Source organism: Myotis nattereri (assembly GCF_964212035.1).
Source record: "Myotis nattereri genome assembly, chromosome: 1".
Lineage (NCBI taxonomy): Eukaryota > Metazoa > Chordata > Mammalia > Chiroptera > Vespertilionidae > Myotis > Myotis nattereri.
In genome coordinates this window covers 77383030-77408126 of record NC_138075.1, presented here as the reverse complement: position 1 = coordinate 77408126, position 25097 = coordinate 77383030, and the positions used below count along the sequence as shown (strand labels likewise).

General features: G+C 40.4%; 1 long non-coding RNA gene, 1 pseudogene and 1 gene segment (V, D, J or C); 2 read left to right on the top strand and 1 right to left on the bottom strand.

Annotated features, from left to right (window-relative positions):
* LOC308528750 overlaps window positions 1-25097 on the top strand; it is an 852227-nt gene that overhangs the window by 654734 nt on the left and 172396 nt on the right. The gene's annotated exons all lie outside the window — the stretch shown is intronic.
* LOC308528712 (T-cell receptor alpha chain constant-like) overlaps window positions 1-25097 on the bottom strand; it is a 575855-nt gene that overhangs the window by 408789 nt on the left and 141969 nt on the right.
* Window positions 12649-14680, top strand: LOC308527636 (cold shock domain-containing protein E1-like; annotated as a pseudogene). Its single transcript has one exon. The product of its transcript is annotated as a cold shock domain-containing protein E1-like (transcript).

Here is a 25097-nt window from a genome sequence, read left to right as displayed (position 1 = left end):
TAAGAAGAAAAGGAATGTCCAACAGAGCAAATGATAAAGAAATGTTTAGTAAGATGATGACTGAGAAGTGTCTATTGATTTTTAACAGCACAAAGGTCATGATCTAGGTGTTTTTTGTTTTTTTTTAGCAGAAGCTAAACTACAGTGTGATGAAGCTAGAGATGAGACAAGGAAGAAGAAAATTTGAATATAGAAATCTCTTTCCAGAGGTTGAACTCTGAAGAGGAGAAAAGAAACATGCTGTTATGTAAGGAGGATGGTGAAGTGGTAATAGCAGAGTTTTTAAAGATTGGAATATATTTACATGCTTTTGGAGAAAATCTATGACAATGGGAGATGACTATAGAGAAAAAGATACTTTCCTGGCAACACTGTTTTTCTACTTAGTATTAAAGATGACAACAGGTTTCAGTGACACCATCTGCACAGTTGTGTGATTATCTTGAACTCTGTTTATCAGACAAGGTATACATTATACGAAGGCAGATATTGATTCACAATTGGGAGTGAATAAAATCACTGATATGAGACAGAATTGGGGCAAGAACAATGATGTTAATTATTAGGGATTGATTGAAGCAATGGGCCATGGAGTTTGTGTTATAGATAAGAAAATTTAAAATAAAAAGCCTATCCTATCTAATAAAAGAGAAACATGGTAATTGGTGTACGACTGCTATCCTTCCCATTGGCTAATCAGTGAGATATGCAAATTAACTGCAAGCCAAGATGGCGGCCGGCAGCCAGGCAGCTTGAAACGAACATGAGGCTTGCTTGCTTCAGTGACGGAGGACTGCAACGTTCCCCGCCTGCCTTGCCGGCCTCTGAGCCTGCAGTTTCAGACATTGTAACAAATATAGACACTAAACAAAACCCCAGAAACCAGCTTTCAGCCGCTGGGATCTCAGAGCTGGAGTTGATACAGAGTTTCGATTATAGAACCGAAACAAACCAGATACCTGCTTTCAGGAGTGGAGGCCTAAGAGCTGGAGCCGCAGAGCTAAAGCTGGCCCAGAATAAAAAAGAAAAAAGAAAAAAAGAAGCAGTTGGGAGCTTCAGTCCCAGCCTGAAAACAGCCCTCAGCCCCTCACCCAGACTGGCCAGGCACCCCAGAGGGGACCCCCACCCTGAAGGGTGTGTGACCAGCTGCAAACAGCCATCATCCCCTCACCCAGGCTGGCCATGCACCCAGGTGGGGACACCCACCCTGATCCAGGACACCCTTCAGGGCAAACCAGCCAGCCCCCACACGTGCACCAGGCCTCTATCCTATATAGTAAAAGGGTAATATGCCTCCCAGCACCGGGATCAGCGGAGCCGCGAAGCCTCCTGGCACCGGGATCAGCGTGACAGGGGGCAGCGCCCAAACCCCCTGATCGCCCTGTGGCTCTGTGTGTGACAGGGGGTGGGGCCACAACCTCCCTATCGGCCCTGCTCTGTTCGTGACAGGGGAAGGTGCCCCAATCCCCTGATTGGCCCTGCTCTGTGGGTGATAGAGGGCGGCACCCCAACTCCCCCACCCCCCCGCCATGGGTCCTGCTCTGTGCGTGACAGGGTAGAGCCATAACCTCCCCATCGGCCCTGCCCTGAGTGTGACAGTGGCGATGCCCCAACCCCCTGATCGGCCCTGCTCGGTGGGTGATAGAGGGTGGTGCACCAACCCCCTGATCCGCCCTGCCCTGAGTGTGACAGGGGGCGGTGCCCCAACTCCCCTATCAGCCCTGCTCTGTGCATGACAGGGGGGAGCTCCCCAACCCCCTGATTGGCCCTGCTCTGTGCATGACAGGGTACGGAGCCCCAACCCCCCTGATGGACCCTGCTCTGTGGGTGACAGGGGGTGGCGCCACAACCTCCCCATCGACCCTGCCTTGAGTGTGACAGGGGGCGGTGCCCCAACCCCCCAATCGGCCCTAACCTGAGTGTGACTGAGGGTGGCATCGCAACCTCCCGATCCACCCTGCCCTGTGCATGACAGGGGAAGGCGCCCCAACTCCCCAATCAGCCCTGCTCTGAGCCCGGCCAGGGGCTGCACCTAGGGAGCAGGCCTAAGCCAGCAGGTCGTTATCTCCCGAGGGGTCCCAGACTGTGAGAGGGCACAGGCCGGGCTGAGGGATCCCCCTCCTCCCCAAGTGCACAAATTTTTGTGCACCGGGCCTCTAGTCTATAATAATAAAAGCACAATATGCAAATTGATCAAACAGTTTTCCGGATGTCCTTCCAGACAACCTTCCAGATGAAGCCAGGGCTGCAGCTGAGGGATCGAGGCAGCTGCCACAGCTGCAAAGGCCTACTCTTGCACGAATTAGTGAGATATAAGATGGCAATAAAACATCAGGGGGCTAAATGATCATATATAGTCAAAGAATGAGCTCAGCAGAAGGAACTGAGTATGGGAATCTAAGGATGAGAGGTTTTAGATAGGATGTAAGATTGCAGTAGTTGGGGAGCATCTAACTGGAGAATTATCATTTTAGAGTGTGGTCATGGGACTTAATGGCTAAAGTGGGTTCTAATTAACAGTTCCTGAAGTTGATGAGTCCAGACTACGCTCTGACTTTTTCATATGGACATTTAAGTCATGTGGCATTTAACGTTACAGTTGGATCCTCTGTACTGTGTTAAACTTTTCAATAGATAAGAGGGAGTGTTTGGTGTTTATGAAGATAATAGGACAAAAGGGGCAGGGAGAAGTAGTGGTGAAAGGCATGGGCCTCGAAGGTGCAAAAACAATATTCTGAGGTGAGGTGTTGTAGATGAGGGAGATTAAGGAACAACCACAAGAGAAAGAAACTGTATTCCAAGCCGAGTCAGATCCTAGTTAGGGCATGTGGAAGGAATTTTCAGAGGCTATTGAATATTTACTTTGAATAGAATGGGGATTTAGAGGCTAAAGTGGAAAGATTTTCATGGGAAGACAAGAAGCAGTGAGGTCAGAGTAGAGTCAAGTACCTTGGTGAACCATTCTTCTTTAGACGGAGAAATCACAGGTAAGACGGAATGTGCTGCCAAAGGTCTTCTATTGAGGAACATGGCTACAGTAAAATTGGTACTCAAGTTTTTCAGTGGGTGCCACAAATCAGTAAATTCTGGCTATCTAGATGGGTTCAGCTCTCATACATTACCTTACTGTTGCAGATACGCTGCCAGGCGATGCGGGAGAATTAATCAGCTGGGCACTCAGAGGATATTCAGAGAAGTAGTCTTTATTTGCAGATGTACTAGTGCCGTGACTCAGGGGAGTCAGTCTCCAAATCCTGAATGATGAATGTGGACAAAGCTTTCCCTTTATACCCTGAGTTCCTTTGTCCCCAAATATGGATCAGGCTTTTGGACTTTTCACAGGCTTTGCAGCCCCCCGTGAGTTGGGATGGGGGAAGTGAGATTACACCGAAAGGCCTGTCTGGCACCAGTGCTGCCAAGCCCCTCAGGGGGTTGTTAATGGTTCATGGTTTCTGGCCTCTGTAAAATGGGAGTATTCCGGGAAACAGGTTCTGCAAGGCAGGACAGACATTACAGATAAGAATGAGTTTATTGGCAAGCAAGAGTGTAAGTCAGAATGCAGGTCACTGGTACAAATTCAAATAGCTAGCCCCCCAAAATGTCTTATTTCCCCTTTCATTACAACACATTACATTACAAGCTCCCCTGTGCCATTTATAAATAAAAATGTGTACACAAAAACGGGGTTTTACCAAAACTAACCTCATATGGTGATCTGATCATAAATTCCTAGTTGGGCAGGTCATGGTGGATAGACACATCCCAGGCATATAACTTCTTTAGTAAAAGGCTTATATTTGCCTTCAGCAAGCTCTGTCCATTGTTTTTGTGCATCTAAGTCAGTGGTTCTCAACCTTCCTAATACCGCAACACTTTAATACATTTCCTCATGTTGTGGTGACCCCCAATTTCATTGTTACAAATTGAACATAATTAAAGCATAGTGATTAATCACAAAAACAATATGTAGTTATATATGTGTTTTCCGATGGTCTTAGGCGACCCCATGTGAAAGGGTCGTTCAACCTCCAAAGGGGTCGAGACCCACAGGTTGAGAACCGCTGAAGTTAACACGCTTGAAATAGGCATAACCACCCTCATAAGAGTACACAGTATTGTTAACTATCCTGTAATCTGATCCTGGGCTTTCTCCCACCTCCATGCAATCTCTCTTACATTATCTCCTTACTCCTAAATGCACAGAAGAAACTGCAAATGGTTATTTCTTGGCAGTATTTACAGTAGAATCTCAGTTCTCAAACTTAATTTGTTCTGGAAGGCTGTTTGAGAAGCAATGTGTTTGAAAACCGAATCATTTTTTCCCATTAGAAATAATATAAATTGAATGAATTTATTCCAGATCCCCAAATGATTCCCTGTTTTAACGTTTCTTATATACAGTACATGTCTAATGTACTGTTTAATCTACAAACAAACACTTCTTTTCTTAAATTTGTAGAATCATCCCCTACTAGTCTTAAGCAAATGGCTTTCAGCACTCATTCCAGGGGTATCTTTCAGGAAGTCAGTATGCAGCATCTTCGCTTTTTCACTTATTATTGCCTCAAAAATGCTTTTCATTTACCCAAACCAACTGTTTTTCTACCTCTTCAATTGCCTGTGATTATTGTTTCTTTCACACCCTTAGTAACATTAGTACTCTTGATGGTCTCTATATGTTTTAAAATTGTGCTAATTGTCCATTTTGCCAACAACAAAAGCAAAACACACATAACACACACAAAATATTCACAGCACAATTTTCTGAGATGTTAACAACATGAGGCTTAGTGGAAAACTGACTTGCAATCTCTTCTTTGTTTGTGGCCTGAGAGCTGCTTTTTGTCATGCTGATGTATCAGTATGAAAGGGTTGTTAGGTTGAGAACTAAAATTTTGTTTCAATAACTGAGACATTTTTTTTCTGTGAACAACTTGTTTGAGAACTGAATTGTTCAAGATGGAAGATGTTTGAGAACCAAAGTTTGACTGTATCTTAGTCTGTTGAGATCTTGCTTGTAGGCATATCCTCTGTTTGGCTCAAATAAATTCTTATAAAAATCTTTACAGGGTTGGACATTTTTTACATCAACAAACTGTAGAAAAAAGTATCCCTATCTCACATTCAAAGCCCTGTGGCAGAGGGCACATCCAAAGCACCATCCCTGAAGCCCTAGATCACTGCACTCATTGCTCGTAAATAATTGCGTAGGTCTCTGCAATGGAGGCTGGGAGACTTTTGAATGTTTATTTAGGTTGACTATGAATCTTATTTCTTGCTCTCCTATCGATTGATAATTTAGTATTTGATCCCTCTGCTTTTTTTAAACATATTTTCTCATCTTCTCTTGCTTCCTTATCTGATATGGTGTCTAAAGACAACAATTCCAAAGTTCTTTTATAAATGCCATCAATCAACACATTCCCCTCTCTCTTCCACTTAATTGCCCTGTCAAATCCAAAGACTGGATGAACCTCTTACACTATTACAGCAAACTTGAACCATGCACTCAATTCTGGGGTAATGTTAATTATGGCAAAGATATTGGCTAGCAGTTCTTATTGACCACATAATATGACACAATGCAATGGGACTCTTTAATGTTTAAAGTTATAACAAGTACTATTCATCACCTACAAATAGTGAATTTACTTCTGACTTACAGAACCATGATATTCCTGTAGTTGTCAAAGCTCTTAGATAAAAATACATACCTTTCCCAGACTTTTGCAGGTTTGGGGTCACCATATACTTGGGTGATCGATATCTGTGCAGACATGCTTATCTACAGCTCATTCCCTCTGGGGTGGGGAGGATTCATCAGGGGCTGCACTTCATATAGGATCTTGTTCTCTTTTCTGAGCTCAGAGGACCAGAGGAGCTACTGCACCAATAAACTCACCTACAATGGCTGGCGGATTATTTTTCATGAATAGAAACTATTTCACTGAATTATTACATCTTTATACAATCAGTAAAGATGTAAGTGTCCTAAGCAATTTATCATCCTTTCCTATTCAATAGACTTTTCCACTTTTTCTAATAATTCAAAATGTTAACAGATAGGCTTCTTTTGTTTGTTTGTTTTCACTATATAATGATTTTCAATTGAATTTATTGGGGTTACATTGGAGAATAAAATTATATAGGTTTCAAGAGTACAATAGTGCCCTAACTGGTTTGGCTCAGGGGCTAGAGCGTCGGCCTGTAGACTGAAAGGTCCCAGGTTCGATTCTGGTCAAGGGCATGTACCTTGGTAGCGGGCACATCCCCCATTGGGGGTGTGCAGGAGGCAGCTGATGAATGTTTCTCTCTTATTGATGTTTCTGACTCTCTATCCCTCTCCCTTCCTCTCTGTAAAAAATAAAATAAAATATTTAAAAAAAAAAGAGTACAATAGCTAGGCATCTTGATACTACATATCAAGAGTCAAAAGTCCTACATTTGTATCCCAGACAGAGGAAAAAAGACATTTCTCATTTATGGTATTTTAATAAAGAGTCAGATTTAGTCACGGTCTAAAGTCATGTTTATTTAACAAATGTGTACTTACTTATATATTTTAGGTACAAAAATGAAAAATTAAAACATCTGAAATTTTATTTTAAGCTCACACATCACCTAGTAATTAATGAGACCATTGTAGCATATTAAACTTTTTTATTGAAGTATAAGATACATAAAAGAAAGTATAAATATATTATACATGTGCAGCTTGATAAATTTTCAAAATATTGACACCCTTATAATCAGCATCCAGATTAAGAAACAGAACATCACCAACACTTCAGAGTTCCCTTTATGACCTTTATGATTCTGTTCCATAGTTAACACGATTCTGACTTCTAACAATATAGATTACTTATGTCTGCTTTTTATTTTATAGAAATGGCATGTTTATTTTACATTTGAATATCTTCTTTTGTAAAGTACCTGCTTAAGACTTTTACATTTTTCTGTCAGTTTGCTTGTTTTATTAATTGAAGAACTTTTTGCTTTTAATCAATATGTACACATCCTATGTACTAGGACAAATTTCTCAGCCTTTTTGAAGATCCAAGAATATCTTGAATGCCATTCACACCAAAGATCAGAACTCCTCTCTCCTATTTTCTCTGCTTTGTGTACTAATTTCTTCTATATCAGTTCTGCTTCAGAAAATGTATAGCTAAAAAGGAGCTACGGATGCTTCAAAATCTCTCTATAATTAAGAACATTTATTTATGCTGCTATTTGAATATTTAGGAGGTTAACACTATCTTTTAGTAGGATAAGGAACCATTGCTTTTCTCAACTCATACCTCAGGATTCCTACTCTAATATTTTGACATTTTGCTTTAAAATACGTGTCACCTTCTGGGATGGGTACTATGATTCATTCCACTGACTTTCCACTTGGTTCATTATACCAAAAGGTTTCTTCATACTATTGCTTCAAGTACGGCAAGATTAAACAACATATGCTCAGATTTTGAAGCTTGACAACCTCAGGTTTAAAAATAAATGAAAAAGTTGATGATAACACTTATTAAGACTGTGATGTAGGCAAGTTTTTCAATCCCTTTGAGGCTTGGATTTCTAATAAGCAACACAGATCTCAAAGTAATTCTTAACTCATTAAATGGTAATGAAGACGAAAAGATATAATACATTTAGGGCTTTCCTGAAATGACACTGACCTTTGAAGACAAAAAGAAATAAATACTTGATAGATTAGATGATGTGAAAATTAAAGACCACCACATTTAACAGTAAACAAAATAGAAACTAGCATGTTAGAATAAAATAATCAAACAAAATACCCTCCAAGATATAGAAATAATTCCTACAAAAAAAAATCCAATAGAAAAATGATCAAAAAGTAGGTATAAGCATTGGCCAAGAGCAAATGATAGAGTGCCAATATATGGAGAGAAAAAAAATTCAAAAAGCACTAGGAATCAGGAAAATGCAAATGGATAAAGTATATTTAGGTTGTTAAAGTAAAAAAATACTTGTAATTCCCAATTTGTAAAATAAGCCTTCTCACTCACTGAAAGTTGGAGTATAATTGTTTATACCATATGGAGGACAAATTGTAATTTTCTCCAAAAAATTTAAATGTGCCTTTCTTTGACTTACCAATTTCAATTTCAGAAATCTCATTAAAATATATAATTCCACATACATACAAAAATTAATATACAAAGATGTATGAGAAAGTTCTTTGTGACAGCAAAGAAATAGAAACAGATATCAATAAATAGGAAAGTAATTAATTAAATGATGGAATTTTCAAAGTACTATAGAGCCATAAAAAAGAAGGAAATAGACTTCTACACTTTTTTTTTTCTACTGTAGAAAAATCTCTAGGACAGTATTTAAAAAAAAACACACAGAAGGTAAGTTGCAAAAAACTCAAGTAAATCCAATTTAAATGATAAGTTGTATGTGGGTGTATATAAGTGTGTGTAAATATGCATGTAGTTGCATGAAATTATTTATTTGAAAGAAATCAGTCTGGCATGATACTTTAAATAATCTTAAACTCTGAGAAGGACAGTGGAAGCTGCAGTGAAATGAAGGAGATATAACTAGGCTTTTACTTTAGCTCTGCTTGAATCTTTTATGGAATATCAAAATGTTATGAAAATTCTTTTTTAGATGCAGGACTTCTAGACATTTAAAAATAAATTAATATTAATTTAATTGTTGTTTCTTTCCAAAAGAACTTCTTTATCACAAACATACATGCTCTAGACTAGCAACAACAAAAATAACATTTCAGATTTCTCTTAGAGAAAGAGTAATTTGTTTCTGATAAGCGGAACAGCTATAGTAGCATGCATTTCCAAACTTGGACTTATCTCTGCATCCAAATAAAAGGCACCTTTGAGACAAGTATAATTATTTTTCTTTTCCTTTATATATTTTTTTAGGCTAAAATACTGAAACCAACATTTTATTGACATGCAGAGAAGCCATGACAAATTCTTAATACCGCTTTACTTTATTGCTACGTGAACCTTATAATTCTTAGTTTCCTCATACTTCTCAGCCACATCAACAAATTAAGTGCTTATTCCTTGTCCTCTCTTTAGCCTGTCTCTCTTGTTTTCCTTATTCATGTTCTCCTGCTTCCTTCCCTTTATTTTCCTCCTTTCATATTGCTCTCTGACGCTCCTAGATGGCTCTAGATTTGCTCTGAATGGCTGCTGCCTCCCCACCTCCTTTTGCCAGGGAGATATTGCACAGGTGCAGCCCCATCTATCCCACTGTGTCTCTCACAGCACAGTAGTACACAGCAGAGTCTCTCAAGGTAACCCGGGGCAGGATCAAGGTGCTGGATTTTCTGTCTTCTGTGATGATGAGAGAGGCCATGTTGTTAGTCACGTTGTTTCGTAAGCCATGAATTATGTACTGTGGCCTTTGGTTGGGATTTTGCCGATACCAATGTATATAGTCACTTCCACCGACAGCAGAGTGGTTACAAGGCAGGTTCACATCTTTTCCTTCAGCATATTCCATGGAGTTGGGCTGGGTGATCTTAGCATCAATCACAGCCCCTAAAGGGTTAAGAAATTCAAATTAGCATCTATAGATCAAGGACACAACAGTCCCATAACTCTTTGGCTCTACCCCATACTATAGTGTTTTTATTTATGTCCTTCTAGAATGCAAAACATATTATTAGTGTTATGGAGACCAAAGGTACATGCCAAAAATCAGAGACTCCATAGACGCTATCCCATGGGTCCTTGGCTCAATAAACCCAGAAATTTCTTACAATCTGGACACTGCTAAGGGTTCTTCTGGGATCGTGGTTATGATTTAATCTGTCATGTAGAAGTTTGTTCTCCCTAGACAAATGCATAGATCAGTTCTCAGCTCCAACTCTAGTTTGGGAAAGAACTAGAGAGCAAATAACCCTTCAGGGTCCCTTTTGGTAGGCACAGAACACTTACCCAAGGTCAGAAACACAGTTACTCCAGTCAGCAGCCTCATACTTCAAGGAAGGACTGGGATCATGAGCCCAAAGTTCAGTCTTTGTGTCTGAGTTGAGTCTTAAAGGGATTCCAGATAACAGAAGCAACAGCTACTAGTAAAGACTTATAACTGCAGCTACCACTGTGATGTTGCCAGGATCTTGTCAGCCAATGATAGAGCAGCTCCTTCTCTAGATCTTCCTCCCCTGTTTTATCTATGTCCCCAAGAAGAAGGGGAGAATGTCAACCAGATATCTCCAACTCTCAGGGTGCCCACTAATATTATTTGTGAGGTTTAAAGTTTGACTCTAGATAAGGAAAACAAATCACGAGGATGTTTCTATACAGGACCTTTTTTCCATAATTTCTTCCTCAGTGTACCAAAGAAATTGGCTGATGCTCCAAGGAGTTTATACAAAGTATCATTTAATCTCAGAAAACTGTACTGAGCTCTGTGCTGTAAGAAGATGAAATTTCTATCTACATACCAGAAGATGCATGTGAGATTCAAAAGAAGTCAGTGATGTGCTCAAAGGGACAGGAAAAATTAACAGCGTCGAAGCTAAAAGCTAAACCTTTGGGAGCTCAGGTTTCCTATAGAGTTTCCTGGAATCATGATACCTACTATTGTCTAGGTAGACACTTTTCAATGCATCTGCTCTTGATATAGTAACTGATTACATGAATTGTGCTCATCCTCTTCTCTTTAAAGAAATATCCTTAATATTCATCTTCTCTATGCCAGGCTATGGGTGCTGTGCACCAGGGATGGTGAGGCAGAAAGAAAAGAGAAGAGGAAAAGCAAAAATGGTGGAGGAGGTGGAGATTGTAGAAAGGTTATCGGAGGGAAGAAAAACATATATAAAGAATATGGAAAGTAAGAGATAATCAAGGAGAAGAAGTGGAGAGAAAGTTATTTATGGAGATACATGTATAGGACTTAGGCTATTAGTCTTAGGGCCCCTGAATCTTTGACCACACATACTCAATAAGAAATTATAAAGTACAAGTTGTCTGACGAGGAAGACAGTATGCCTTTTTTTCCCTGTAAAATGTCAATGGAAAACATATTTATCTGCCCTTCTCCCAGAAAGAAATGTTTTTTGCAGATGAACCAACCCCCTCTTGGGACTGAATAAATGAACTGCATAACAAAGACCAGGCCAAAAGTTGGCCAGCAATCTTTTGAAAGACTCTCTCCTCACAGTTGCAGTTGAAAATCTTTTCTGTAATACTTCTGTACTCATTATTAGTTTCTGGCCCTAGAACACTCCTCCAAAATTTTAATTATACTTATTGCTTTATTTCAGTTATATTTCCATTATAATTCTCAGTTGTTGGCTTCTCTTTAATTTTCTTTCTCTCTCTAATCTTCCATATCTAAAAGTTGGCTCAAAAGCCCATATTCTTCAATGTTTACAAGAAGGTTGGTACAGATTAGGCACTCAGGAATTACTTGTTTTCTAAATTTGTACATGAGTCATTATTTATGAATTTAGAGAGAGAAGTTATGCTGAGTGACTTCTTAATTTATCCTAAATATAATATTTCAATATTATGAAAAACATTTTGAACAAAAGGCTCCAACAGGATAAATATAGTGTTAGAGTTGTGGGCAAAATTCAGTAGACAACAAACTTATCAAACATGGGGTGGGGAATATCAGACTATAAAGATATGGGAATAAATGTCCTAGTATTTACTCTCTCTCTCTCTCTCTCTCTCTCTCTCTCTCTCTCTCTCTTTCTCTCTCTCTCTCTCTCACACACACACACACACACAAACACAAACACACACACACATATCCACACCTCAATAGCATGCTATTGCTGAAACTATAAGAACAAATGAAACTGAAATTAAGGGCAGCAGTACTTACATCAGGCAAAATAAACTTTTTTAAAAGCCCATAATAGGAGACAAAGAAGGACCCAGCAATTCCACTTCTGAGTGTTATCCAAAGAAACCCTGAACACTAGTTCAGAAAGACATATGCATCCCTATGTTCATTGCAGCATGATTTACCATAGCCAAGATATGGAAGCAGCCTAAGTGTCCATTGATAGAAAAGTGGATAAAGAAGTGGTACATATAGACAATGGAATATTACTCCGCCAGTAAAAGAAAGGTAACCTTGCCATTTGCCACAATATGAATGGGCCTAGAGGGTATAATGCTAAGTCAAACAGAGAAAGAAGAATTCCATATGATTTCACTTATACATAAAATATATCAAAAACACACACAAAATAAACTCTATGCGCCAGGTGTGCTGCTTCTGGCACTGCTGGGGAGGGGGCGCTGAGCTGTTGGGTATGAAGTGTAATGGAATAGACTTTGCCACCTGAAACTACTGCTTCAAGTTTAGACCGGGCAAGGAACAAACTTTGAAACAAGCAATAGGACCAAAGAAGAGTACACAACACTTGATCTGAAATGAGAAGTCTGTGCCTACTCAAAAACTTTGAACGAGCACTTCCCAGCACTGCTAGTCAGTCATCTTCGTTGTTTTCAGTGCTGCACTGTGAGACTGCCCAGTGCAACAGCAGTTGTATTCTTTGTTAGCTTTAGGTCATTTTCTCTCATTTTTTTAATACTAGCAACTTTCACCCTTTGGAATGTGTTGAAAAAGAAGAATCAGCAATTACTACTGAAAGTGCAATAATCTGATTATCACTGAGAGATGAGCTTTGATCCAAATCTTCTCCACAACAATGGACACAATTGGTACCCCAGTGATACTTCAGCAGCACTGTGTGAAAGTGGGTTATTGAAAAACTGATAACCTCTAACGGGTCTATTCAGTCTTCAGAATGTCAAGCTACACTTTTCTTCCACTTTCCATAGCATAATGGAAACCTGCAGGACTTAAAAGTAGGAGATAATGTTGAATTTGAAGTATCATCTGACCAGCGGAAACCCAGTGCTGTTAAACTGGTGAAGATAAAAGCAGAAATCCTCCTTGAAGGATGAATAAATGGACAAGAAGTGTTTCATCTGACTTACAGGTCCTGAAGATGTGGAAGAAAATGTCCAGCTGGAAACTGGAGTTAAAATAAACTTTGTAATTGATCACAGTAAACATACTGGTGCTATAAGTGCTCGAAACATGCTGTTGAAAAACAAACAAGCCTGCTGTCAGGGAGTAGTTTGTGCCATGAAGGAGGTGTTTGTCTTTAATGAAAAAGGTGATGTTATAAAAGAAATACTCTTTCACTATAGTGAATTTAAGGGTGACTTAAGAGCCTTACAACCTGGAGATGATGTGGAATTCATAACAAGGACAGTAATGGTAAAGAAATTGAAATAGATGTCAGACTATTGCCTCAAGGAACAGTCATTTTTGAAGATATCGGCATTGAACATTTTGAAGGAACTGTAACCAGTGTGATTCCAAAAGCACTCAGGAAAAAACAGAATGACCCATTGACAGGACACATCGAAGTAGACTTTGTGATTCCTAAAGAACTTCCCTTTGTAGACACAAATACAAAATCCAAGGTGACCCTGTTGGAAGGTGACCATGCTAAGCTTAATATTTCAACAGACCTAAGTGACAAATTAGAATGAGCAACCAGCGTAGAACTTCTATCAAGTCCATCCTGGTTCAGTGATGAAGCCAGAAAAATGGGTGTAATTGCTATCATACAAGATGGTTTTGGTTTCATCAAATGTATGGATTCATCATCAAATGATGCTCCTATCTTCTTCCACTATAGTGAAATTCTTCATGGGAACTAGATGCATATCGCAGAGGAAGTCGAGTTTACTATAGTTCCTAATATGCTCTCTGCCCTAAGAAATCATGGTGCTAGGATTAAAAAGTATCCCAAGGGCACAGTTTTATTCCACTTCTATTCAGATCATAGTTTTCTGGGCACTGTAGAAAAAGAAGTCACTTTTTTTTTTAATCCTAAAACCACTAAACTCAAATAAAGGCAAAAACAAACAAAGAAACAAAAAACAGGCTAAGGATGTTATTTATGACGATTGTTGAGTGAAATTGACTATTACTTTCAAGCCACTGATCCACTTCTCCTCACATAGGAAGTAAGGTTGGACTTAGTATTAGTGAGAAGCAAGCCCGGACAGTAGATTGTAATCTGTGTGTGACTTTTAGGTCATAATTCTAACTCCAAAAGGCTCGTCAGTTATGTAGCAACTCTGAAGGGTAATTTTGAATTTATTGAAACAGCGAATCACTATAAGAAAATTTTTTTCCGTTACAGTGAGTTCTCTGGTGATGTCAGTAGCCTGGAACTGGGAGACATGAAGGAGTACAAGTTGCCCAAAGGCAAATGCAGCAAAGTCAGTGCAGAAAAAGTCAACAAAACACTCTCAGTGAATGGCATTACTGAAGAAGCTGATCCTATCATGTACTCTGATAAAGTCATTAACCCCTTGAGGAGTGTTGATCCAACACAGACTGAGTACCAAGAAATAATTGAGATCATGGAGGAAAGGAATATGAAAGATAAGGTCTATACATTTGGCATAGTTGGAATGGCCAACAAAGGGGATTGCTTGCAGAAAAGGGAGAGTGTCAAATTCCAATTGTGTGTCCTAGGCCAAAATGTACAGACGATGGCCTACAACATCACAGCACTGAGTAGGGCCACTGTGGAGTGTGTGAAAGATCAGTTTGGCTGCATTAACTATAGGCGGGAAATAGCAAAAAGCTTTCTCTATGTGATCATACGACTTTCCTTCTTTAGCCTATTAATATGGTGGATTTCATCAGTTGATTTTCAAATATTGAAGCAGCCTTGTTTGATGTATTTTTTTTTAATTACAGAGGTGAGCAAAAGTAGGTTTACGGTTGTTAATATGGAAAATAATATAATCTATACATAAAAAGAGATAATATGCTAATTGGTCCTAACTGTGTCACAGTAATGGCCAATTTGCATATTGACATACGAGCAGGAGGCTGTGCGCATGCAGCAGAGGGCAGGTGGCTGGGGCCAAGTTCCCGGGGGTCTGAGGAGAGTGCCTGACAGGAGAAAGGTCTACAAAGAAGGAGAGGAAGAGGCCACAGGGAGCTCTTCCAATCCCCCTGAACGGACACCCTACCCCAGCCCCTGCACCCCCGGGGGGACGGGGAGGCTGACCAAATGGGGAGAAGACCCAGCCTCAGGGATAGCTGCAGCCCGCACCCCTGACTCCCAATCTCTTCCCCTGCCACCCCCGCCAGGGACTCCCACAACAATAGCACACCAGCGACCACCTGTCAGCACCCCGAGGCACCTGGGGCCCGTGGGCCACCACTGCCGGGCCCCCTCCACTGGGGCCAGACATGCTTCTCCTCCCTACAACTCCAGACCCAGGTGGAGGCAGGCCTGAGTGGCCCCCCCGGGTCAAACCCTTCCCCCTGACAGCAGCAGCTCCGTACCCACAGTGGAAGCATGCTGAACCTCGCTGGGGGCGCAGCTAAATCCGCCCCCCTAGCCCACCTGGCTCCACCCTGGCCTGGCCCCCATCCTGCTCCAGGAGATTGGAGCCCGCCCTGAGCAGGTACAGCGGTGACACAGCCACATACAACTTAAAGAATAGCACCAAGAGGGAAGGTTTGACAGTTACTCCCCCTTTGGACTCCCCGCCCCAGCACCCTCCTAATGCCCAGCCCCCCACCAGTGCCTCCAGGGACGACCACCGCTACAGGACTGCTGGCCAGAGCACACCCCCCTCTCCCCCCGCCCCCAGGGCCAGCAGAACCCTCTGCAAAACTTCCATAGCTACAGTCCCAGGAAACAATCATGCCCTCCTCCCCTCATCAGCACCTGCTACCTGCGAGGGTACCCATGGGCTTAAAAATAACAATCCCTTCCCGTTTAGACATCACTTACTTGATGAAACATTTCTAGGTTTATTAGCTCAGAACCTCCTCATGACAACCCAGTGAGGTAGGCGGAGAAGAGATTACAATTTCCATGGTATATGGGAATGAAGCTTCAGAAATGAAGCTCAGAGAGGAAAAGTGTCAAGCCCAGTGGTTCCCAAAGTGCAGCACACCCCCCACGGGGGGACAATTTGATTTTAAGTGGGGGCAATTAGAGAATGAGTTAACAGTGAACTTTTTGCATTTCTTATGTTTCTAGGGAGCCTCATCTACAGTGTATCCTACATAATAAAAGGCTAATATGCAAATGACTGAATGGTGGAATGACCAGTCACTATGATGAGTGCTAACCACCAGGGGGCAGACACTTAATGCAGGAGCTGACCCCTGGTGATCAGTGAGCTCCCACAGCAGGAGCGCTGCTCAGCCAGAAGCTGGGCTCATGGCTGGCGAGCACAGCGGCAGTGGTGGGACCCTCTCCTGCCTCTGTGGCAATGCTAAGGATGTCTGACTGCTAGCTTAGGCCCACTAAGCCGTCAGTTGGAGATCCCCCCAGGGATCCTGGACTGTGAGAGGGTGCAGGCCAGGTGAGGGACCTCCCCCCCCCCACCACCACAAGTGTCTGAATTTCATGCACCGGGCCTCTAGTATTTAATAATACAATAATAAACTTTGTGTTTCTCATACTCACAACTATAAACCTACTTTTGTCCACTCCTGTATTAATGAATTCTACTTGCTAATATTTTGTTAAGAAAGTTGTGTCCCTATTCATGAGGGAAATTTCTCTGTAGTTTTTTTTTGCTTTCTTCCCCGCCCCCCCTCCCCCCTACTTTTTGTATGGTCTTTGTCTGATTTTGGTATCAAGGTAATACTAACTTCATAAACTGAGTCAGAAATTATTTTCTTTTTTCTATTTTTCTGGAAGCAATTGTGTAGAATTCAAGTGAACTCTTCAAATGTTTGTAGAATTCTCCAATAAAAACTATTTGAGCCTGGAGAGTTTTTTAAATTAAGATTTTCATTTCTTCATAGACATTGTGGCTTCAGCTTGCTTTGACTTCTGCTCTAAAGAGAAATAGGGAGCAGCTGCTCCTCGACTCCCACAGCAAGGTTTGGGGACAGGCAGCAGGTGCTTCAAGAGCTCTGTGCCTCCGCACAGAAATAGGTTCCGACATCTTCAGTCTGGGTGGCTGTGATGTGCAGGGAGCTGTCCTTTCTAGTCTCTCCAAACTGAGCTGTGAGTCTTTCCTGCTTCTTTACTTCTCCACCTCTGACTAACATTACCAAGAAAAGAGGATTCCCTCCAGGGCTTTGCTTATACCACTGTAAGCTGTTCAAAGTGCTTGAGAAATTGCAGTACGTGGTAAAGTTCTCTCCTTCTTGTAGGAGCAGGAATTGAGGAATTTGCTTTATCTGTTGTCCATTCACTTCTGTTCAGAAAAAAACAATAGAAGGCTTCAGAGAAAGTCTGGTCAGATCTCTATTCTCTGAGCTACAATGGTCTCTCTCATCCTTCTCTATTTTTCTTATTCTTTTTTCCCTCCCCAACCCCTTCTATCTTCCTTCTTTTTTGTGTTTTTGTTTTGCTTTACAAATTTTTTGCTCTCAGTCAGAAAAATCTCATTCCTGCAAATGCATGCAGGTACTCTTCCACAATGTTGAATTCTCTAGAAGCAATCAGAGAAATCTCAAACTCACGTGATATGTGCATCCATAAGATCAACACTGGTACTATGAGTAGCATCTTCCTTTTCTTCCTCTTCAGAAAGAATTGCCAAATCTGACTACTCCTACGTGGGTTTCCCTTGAACTACTAGCTGCTTCCAGGCTCAAAGAAATGTGGTCTATCAGTGCTTTTTGGAAAGAAAGGGGAAAAAGTGACTGTAGTTTGAGACAACCAATCAAACTTAGCACTGTTTTACTCACTCACCTTCAGACTCAGGTCAATGTTTGCAGATGCTGCCCCCCTGTGACTGTACTAAGAAATGGCCAATTTAGAACCCATTCCTTCTACACTGCTTTCTGATTGAAGGGATATGTTTATCAAGGTTTAGAAAGAGTTTACTAATTCTGATATTGTTTAGGGGGAGTATAATTTGCCTTTAAAAAGTTGATTCTGAGTCCTGGTCAGGTGGAGTCAGTTGGTTAGAGCATTGTCCCATACACCAAAAGGTTGCAGGTTGTTCCCTGTCAGGGCACATCCCTAGGTTGTAGGTTTGATCCCCATCTCTCTCTTTCAAAAAAACAAAAAACAAACACACACACACACACACACACACACACACACACAACAAACAAACAAACAAACAAAAAACACCAAACTAGTGGATTCTGTGATTTAAACATCAGAAAAAAAATTAAAAGTTTCACTTGTCATTTCCAGTTTCATCCAGAATCATGTAATGTGTGTTCATGTATATATTAATGGAACATATTAGGTCACAGACATTTTTTAAAATGTGGAAAAGACTCATCATTTATTGCTAGACCACCCATGATCTCAAAATGGAAGATAAAGAGTACTTATTTTTCTTGTCATACAAATTACCCTGGTTGTAAATTATCTAATTTAAAGCTCATTTTTTGCTGTCCAACTCTTACTTTTCCACATACCAGGGATTTTTTTTACAAACATCAATATAATTTGAAAACAAAAATCTTATCTATCAGATATGAATTTCTGTAAGAAGGCTTTCTTAAACCAAAATTCTTGGGTAGAATAGCTTTCTAGGGCTCCACAGAATTCCAATCTCACTTGTCACCCTGGATTATAAGTGACAACATGTACCTTAAGGGCATGAATTCTATCATCCTTAAGAACCGTGCTGGCCCAAGTTTGAGCATTGACCTCTGAACCAGGAGGTCATGGTTCAATTCCGTGTCAGGGCACATGTCCGGATTGTGGGCTCAATCCCCAGTAGGGGCAGCTGATCAATGATGCTCTCATCAATGATGTTTCCATCTCTCTCGCTCCCTTCCTCTCTGAAATCAATAAGTATATATTTCTTTTGAAATATGGTCTTAAACTCCTGCTCTGTCACAGAAGACATGGTGGCAATCTTTAGATGCAATGAGAGCCATGGGCCTCCATGACAGCAGGTGGTTGATTACTCATGTTGGGGCCCTACTATGAACAAGGAGATGTAAGTTTTTCTTTTTCACTGTGATTTTTATCTTTTGCTCATTTTCTCATTCCATCTGACTAAACTCTAAAAAATAAAATAAGGGGCTATTTACAAGGGCATGCTTACATTTCTATAAATAATAAAAAAATTAACAAATTATTTTAAATTTCAGATCAACATGAGAACCCAAAGAGACTGAGAATTTCATTCTATATGTTCTTGGTTATGAATGACTTTATAAAGGTATAGATATTTTTTGTAAGGATTCTATACTCCAGATTTACATTTTTTCCATGTTTGTAATAGTAGATTTTCCAAATTATATGCCACTCTATCCAATAATTGATTACATGTGCGGGAAGAGCTTTATCCCTCACATTCTAAAGTAAGCAAGGGCCCAAGGAAGATGGAGTTGTGGGCCAGTTTCAAGTAGCATTCTGTATGGAAGTGTTGTATAAATGTAATCAATTTTGTATGTTCTATAGTAACTGCAGAACAAGCTCAAAATAGTCCTATCCTGTTTGATAAGATATTGAGTTGTTTTTCAGAAACAACAGACCAAAACCGCAAGTCATGAAGCCAATTCATGTGCATAGGAGAGAAATTTGACCTCTGGCTACACCTGGAACCAGTCTCATACCCCCACTCACTCACACACAGAACCAAAGCACCAGGACACAACTGGGACTTAAACACTGGAACCCTTTCAGAAGCAGAGGGTCCATTGTTCAGGAAGATCTGGCATTGACACCCCTTAACCATAAATGGCCGATTTCCAAGGTCCTCCAATTAAAACTTGCCGCATCAGCACTTCCAAATACCTGTTCCCCTGTCCCTTAAAAACCAGCAAGATGGATTTGAGCCACCATTTGGTCTCCTATCTTCTCAGTTGGTGCCTTCTCCATCAATAAACCCTTTCTTACTCCAAACTCTGATGTTTTGAGTTTTGCCTTTTGAAGCGTCGGGCACACAAACTTGGGTTTTGGTTACACTATGACGTGAAAAGGGCTGTGAAGCATTGTGTTTCAGCAATTCGCAAATTAGTCAAACTCTGTCCTTGCTTTTTTTTCTGTGCCTTTTGTTTCTACCTATTTGGTTAGCCAGTAATAAGATCATTATTGAAAATATTAGTGTTAGGTTGCCGAAGGAAGAACGCAAGAGTCCAAAATGGTGAGGGATTACGAATTTATTTGATCATCCACACACCAAATGGCTGAGCCCCAGATGGCTCCAGCACCCAGCGACGGGAGTCAGCAGTTTTTAAAGGACTTTTGGTGGGCTTTTTCTGGATGCAGAATTCTCTGTGCAAGTCTGGAAGGGAGAGATAATGGAATGTGGTTTCAGCAAGTAAAGTGTGGTCTCAGCAAAAGAGAATGTCCATAGTGAAATGGCCTAAAGGTCAGTTTCTGGGGTAGGGGTATTGATTCAATTGCTCAATCAAACCTAATTAGAAATTCTTCTATTGACCTTTATTCCAAGAATGATGGGGACTGGTTTGGGAATTTAATCAGCAGCAGGAACAGTGATGGCTCTTCTTTTGTTTTGTTTCACTTCACCAACACTGGTGTACAGTGAGCCATAGGTTCTTCTTATTCAAGCCCGTTCTATACTCTTCCAATCTACACACATTCAAGTAACATAAATCCAATTATTCCCAGTCTGACAATCAAACAGATTCAATATCACCTTGTGAATGAATTTTTAATGAAAAAAATTTCCATGTGTATGTCTCTTAAATGAGGGGCCCTACAATTTGTTTTTCAAAATATGCATTATTTTTTCCTAAACATGTGATGACAGGAAAGAGAGAGAGAGAAAGAGAAAGAGAGAGAGATGACATGAGATGGGTAAGTAGCTATTAATGTAGGTGTCAGGGGAAGCTGAAACTCAAGCTATTTGATGTAGAGACCCAGAAGGTAGTTAAATCATGTTGATAAAACCCAGGAAGGCTCCAGAAATAGAAGCCTTAGTACTAGAGGGGTGTTATACTCGTAGATGGTTTGGAAACCTACAAAATGAGCACAGCACCAGATACTTGACCTGCCTCCTATTCCTGGAAATTACAAACAAAGAAACTTAAGCCATAGAGTTCAGTTACCTATTCAGTAGCACAATCACAGTACAAACTGGAGAACAAGTCAAGTTTAGTGTTGAACTTCCCCTACCAATGCTTTTTTCAGTATCACAGGTGATTTTTTTAAAATGTAAATAACCACATGTAAGAAGAAATGAAATACAGATACTCATGTAGGGAGAAGGTTGAAATAACCTAAACTAAAATCCCCAATGAGTTAAACGAGGCAGCATTGCCTATTCTGGTATGAAACATGTAGGTTTCCACGTCAGGTGTTTGATAAGAGAATTCCATTTCTGCATGTGAGGAAATATAATAGAAGGACTAGCTTTTAGGAAGTAGCAGCAATGTGGGGTAGATATCACACTAGTTTAACCAGATTGTTTTAGATAGGTTGACAAACCATTTAATTCATTTGGAACCATGCCAAAAGTGAAGGCAAAGGATTCATCTCAATGGTATAGCTAATATATTGGGGGTGTGGAAGTGGAGTCGAGGTTAATAGTGTTTAGTAACAGTCCAATTAGTTGAAGGAACTACAATGACTAGAATGTTTGTTTACCTATGCTTGCATTTCCCCTGATTATTGAAAACACTGTAATTCACTGAATTTGCCTTTTTCATCCCACACATGGCTCTTCATCAACATTGGTACCAGAGTAGCACCGGACCCGGGTTTGAGTATGGGCTGCAGGTGCCTTGAAAGCACTGTGCTAAATGCACAGAGGTATGTGGCTGAGTCTTCGGGCTGGGATCCTTTGATGTACAAGTAGCTGTAACCCTTTGCAGTATCAAGAGTAGCTGTAACTCGACCTTCCTTCTTTACATCCCCATTTAAACTAATTACAAACAGGATCGTGGGGCTTTTTGCAGGTTCCCACCTGTACCAGTATAAAGCATAGAAAGAGCTGGTAGGGAAGCGGCAGGTGAAGTTGGTGCTCTTTCCTTCCTGAACATGCAGTGACGGAGGACTCTGTTCCACATTCAGTTCGCTGCTCACTCCTGTTCAGAAAGAAAGACAAGGTGAGACATAGAAACTGGTCTTTCTACAGAGTTTTTATTTTCTTCACATAATCTCAAATAAAACCTAGAGGTGTCTGACTGCATCGGCCTCCCTCCCCTTCACCACCCCAGATGGTTAGGAATGTCTTCAGCAACCCAAGGACTTACGGGCAAGATGAAGCCATAGGATTAACAACAAGGCTGGCAAAAGATTATTCTCCATGTATTCTGCCCAAGTATCCTCAGCAAAGTAACGTCCTGCAGCCTAGATCTGTGAGACATTCTGCCTCAGAAAGCAGAATTCTGCATTTGTTTGCCAAACCAATCAGAGACAAGCTCTTGTAAATGTACTAGAAACACACCAACCAATTCTGCCCCCTAGATTCAGCTTCCTGTGGTTCAAAAGGAAGGATCAAACACTGCTTTCATTGCTTTTTTAACATTTTTCAAACCAAATATCAAGGTTTTACTTTTTAAAATTTATCTTTATTGTTTAAAGTATTACAGATGTTCTCCTTTTTCTCCCATTGACCCTCTCCACCCCACACCCACCCCTCCCAGGCCTTCACCACACTATTGTCTGTATCCATGGGTTGTGCATATATGCAGTTAAGTTCCCCGTTTATCACTCCCCACCCACCCCTTTACCCCCACCTTCCCTCTGAAATTCGTCAGTGTGTTCCATGCTTTTATGTCTCTGGATCTATTTTGTTCATCAGTTTATTTTCTTCATTAGATTCTATATATGAGTAAGGTCATATGATATTTATCTTTCTCCAACTGGCTTATTTCACTTAGCATAATGCTCTCCAGTTCCATCCATGCTGTTGCAAATGGTAAGAGTTCCTTCTTTTTTATAACTGCATAGTATTCCCATTGTGAAATGTACCACAGTTTTTTATCCACTCCTCTGCTGATGGGCACTTTGGCTGTTTCCAAATCTTAGCCATTATAAATTGCACTGCTATAATCATAGGGGTGCACATATTATTTCTGACTGGTGTTTCTGGTTTCTTAGGATATATTCTTAGAAATGAAATCATTGGGTCAAATGGCAGTTCCATTTTTAATTTTTTGAGGAAACTCCATACTGTTTTCCACAGTGCAACACTGACTTTCTTGAGGCCAACTTCATAAACATTTTAGAAATCTCCCATGAGTTCACAACACAAAGAGAACTGATCATTTTTCAGAAGTGGGCTGCCCAATCATGAACTGCTACTAAGTTGAGAGAGAGTTGCAGGTGGAATGGCAATCTGGAAGGAAAAGCCCTTTGATTAGAAATCTTTAATGTAAATTTGCAAAAAGTTTTTTTAAAATTTTAAATCCCTTCAGATTATAAATGTGTACATATACTATGTACTAAACAATCTTTTGCTTTATGTACATTATTCTTATACAAAATAATGCAATTAACAATAGGAAAATTAAAGCTCAAAGAGATTAAGTGATTAATTTGAAGTCAATTATCTAGTAGGTGGCATAGTAAGAAATAGAATATATATCTATCTGGCTCTGGAGTCAATGATGTTTGGAATCTGCCATGTCACTACATTTGTGATACTCACTAAATGTCTTAATCTTAAAGAAGGTATGTTCTGAAACAAGGAGGGGGAGTCCATTTTTTGGTTATTCTTCTTAATAGCCAAAAAAGGGGGAACAACCTGAATATTCATGAACTGGTGAATAGATAAACAAAATGGGGTATATTCATCAATGGGCAACTATTTGGCAATAAAAAAGAGTTAAATACTAATAAATGTTACAATATAGATGAATCTCAAAAACATTATGTTAAGAAAAGAAGCTAGACACAAGAGATCACATATTGAATGATTCCATTTTTATGAAATATTCAGAAAATAAAACTATCTATAATAATAAAAGCATAATATGCAAATCAACCAAATGGCCAAACAGCAAAATGGTCAAACAGCAGAACAACCATGTGGACAACCATGCTATGACACACACTGGCGTCAGGCCAGCCAAGGCAGGTGCAATGCTATTGGTCGGGGGCCCTGCCATTGCCACACAATTGCCCCGCAGAGGGAGGCCCAGGCCACCAGCCAGAGGGGCAATTGATAGTGGGGCTCTGCGATTGATCTTCCCAAAGAGGGAGGCCCAGGCTACCCGGCTGGCCGTGCTGTGGCTGGTGGGCGGGGCCTTCTTCTACGGGGCTCCTGGACTGCAAGAGGGAGCAGGCTGGGTTGAGGGAGACCCCCACCCTGAGTGCATGAATGTTGTGCACTGGGTCTCTAGTAAATATATAAAGTAGATCAGTGGTTTCCTGGGGCTGGGGGTGGATTTAAGGATTAACTGTAACTGTGAATGAAGGATCTTTTTGGGGTGATAAAAATGTTAAAACTGGATTATGGTAATGGTTTCATAACTCAGTTAATTTACTAAAAATCATTGAACTGTAAATTCAAAATGGATGAGTTTTATGGAATATAAAATATAACTCAATAAAGTTGTTTGAAAGTAAATAAGAATTATGGTTTATCTTACCTGCATCACAGTCCAGGGATAATGTAGTTTGATTTAACATACAATGATTTGTTTGAACAGTGATTTCTGTCTTTAGAATTTCCTAGGGGCTCTGAAAATTATTTAAAAAAAGTTCTCTATTCTCTATGAGCCCAAAATATAGTCAAATAAATAAGATATGTCCAAGGAAAGTTTAATAGTACAAGCTAGCTAGCATTAATTAAGATTGTTCAGTATATAAATCTAACTTCTGGGAAATTGATAGTATGAATTGATTTTGTAACTGTAGAACCAGCTCAAAATGGTCCTATCCTGTTTAGCAAGATATGAATTTCTTTTCAGAGACAACAGACCAAAACCACAAGTCATGCAACCAAGGCATGCACAGAGGGGAGCGGTATGACTTCCAGCTGCACCTGGAACCAAAGTCCTATGCCCTATCCCCCAACAAAAGGACTAGGACATAACCATAACTTGAACACTGGAACCTTTTCAGAAGCAGAGGGTCCAATGTCCAGGAAAGTCCTGTGTTGACACCCCTTCCCATAAATTGCCATTCTCCAAGGTCTTCCAATTAAAGCCTGTCCAATCAGTGCTTC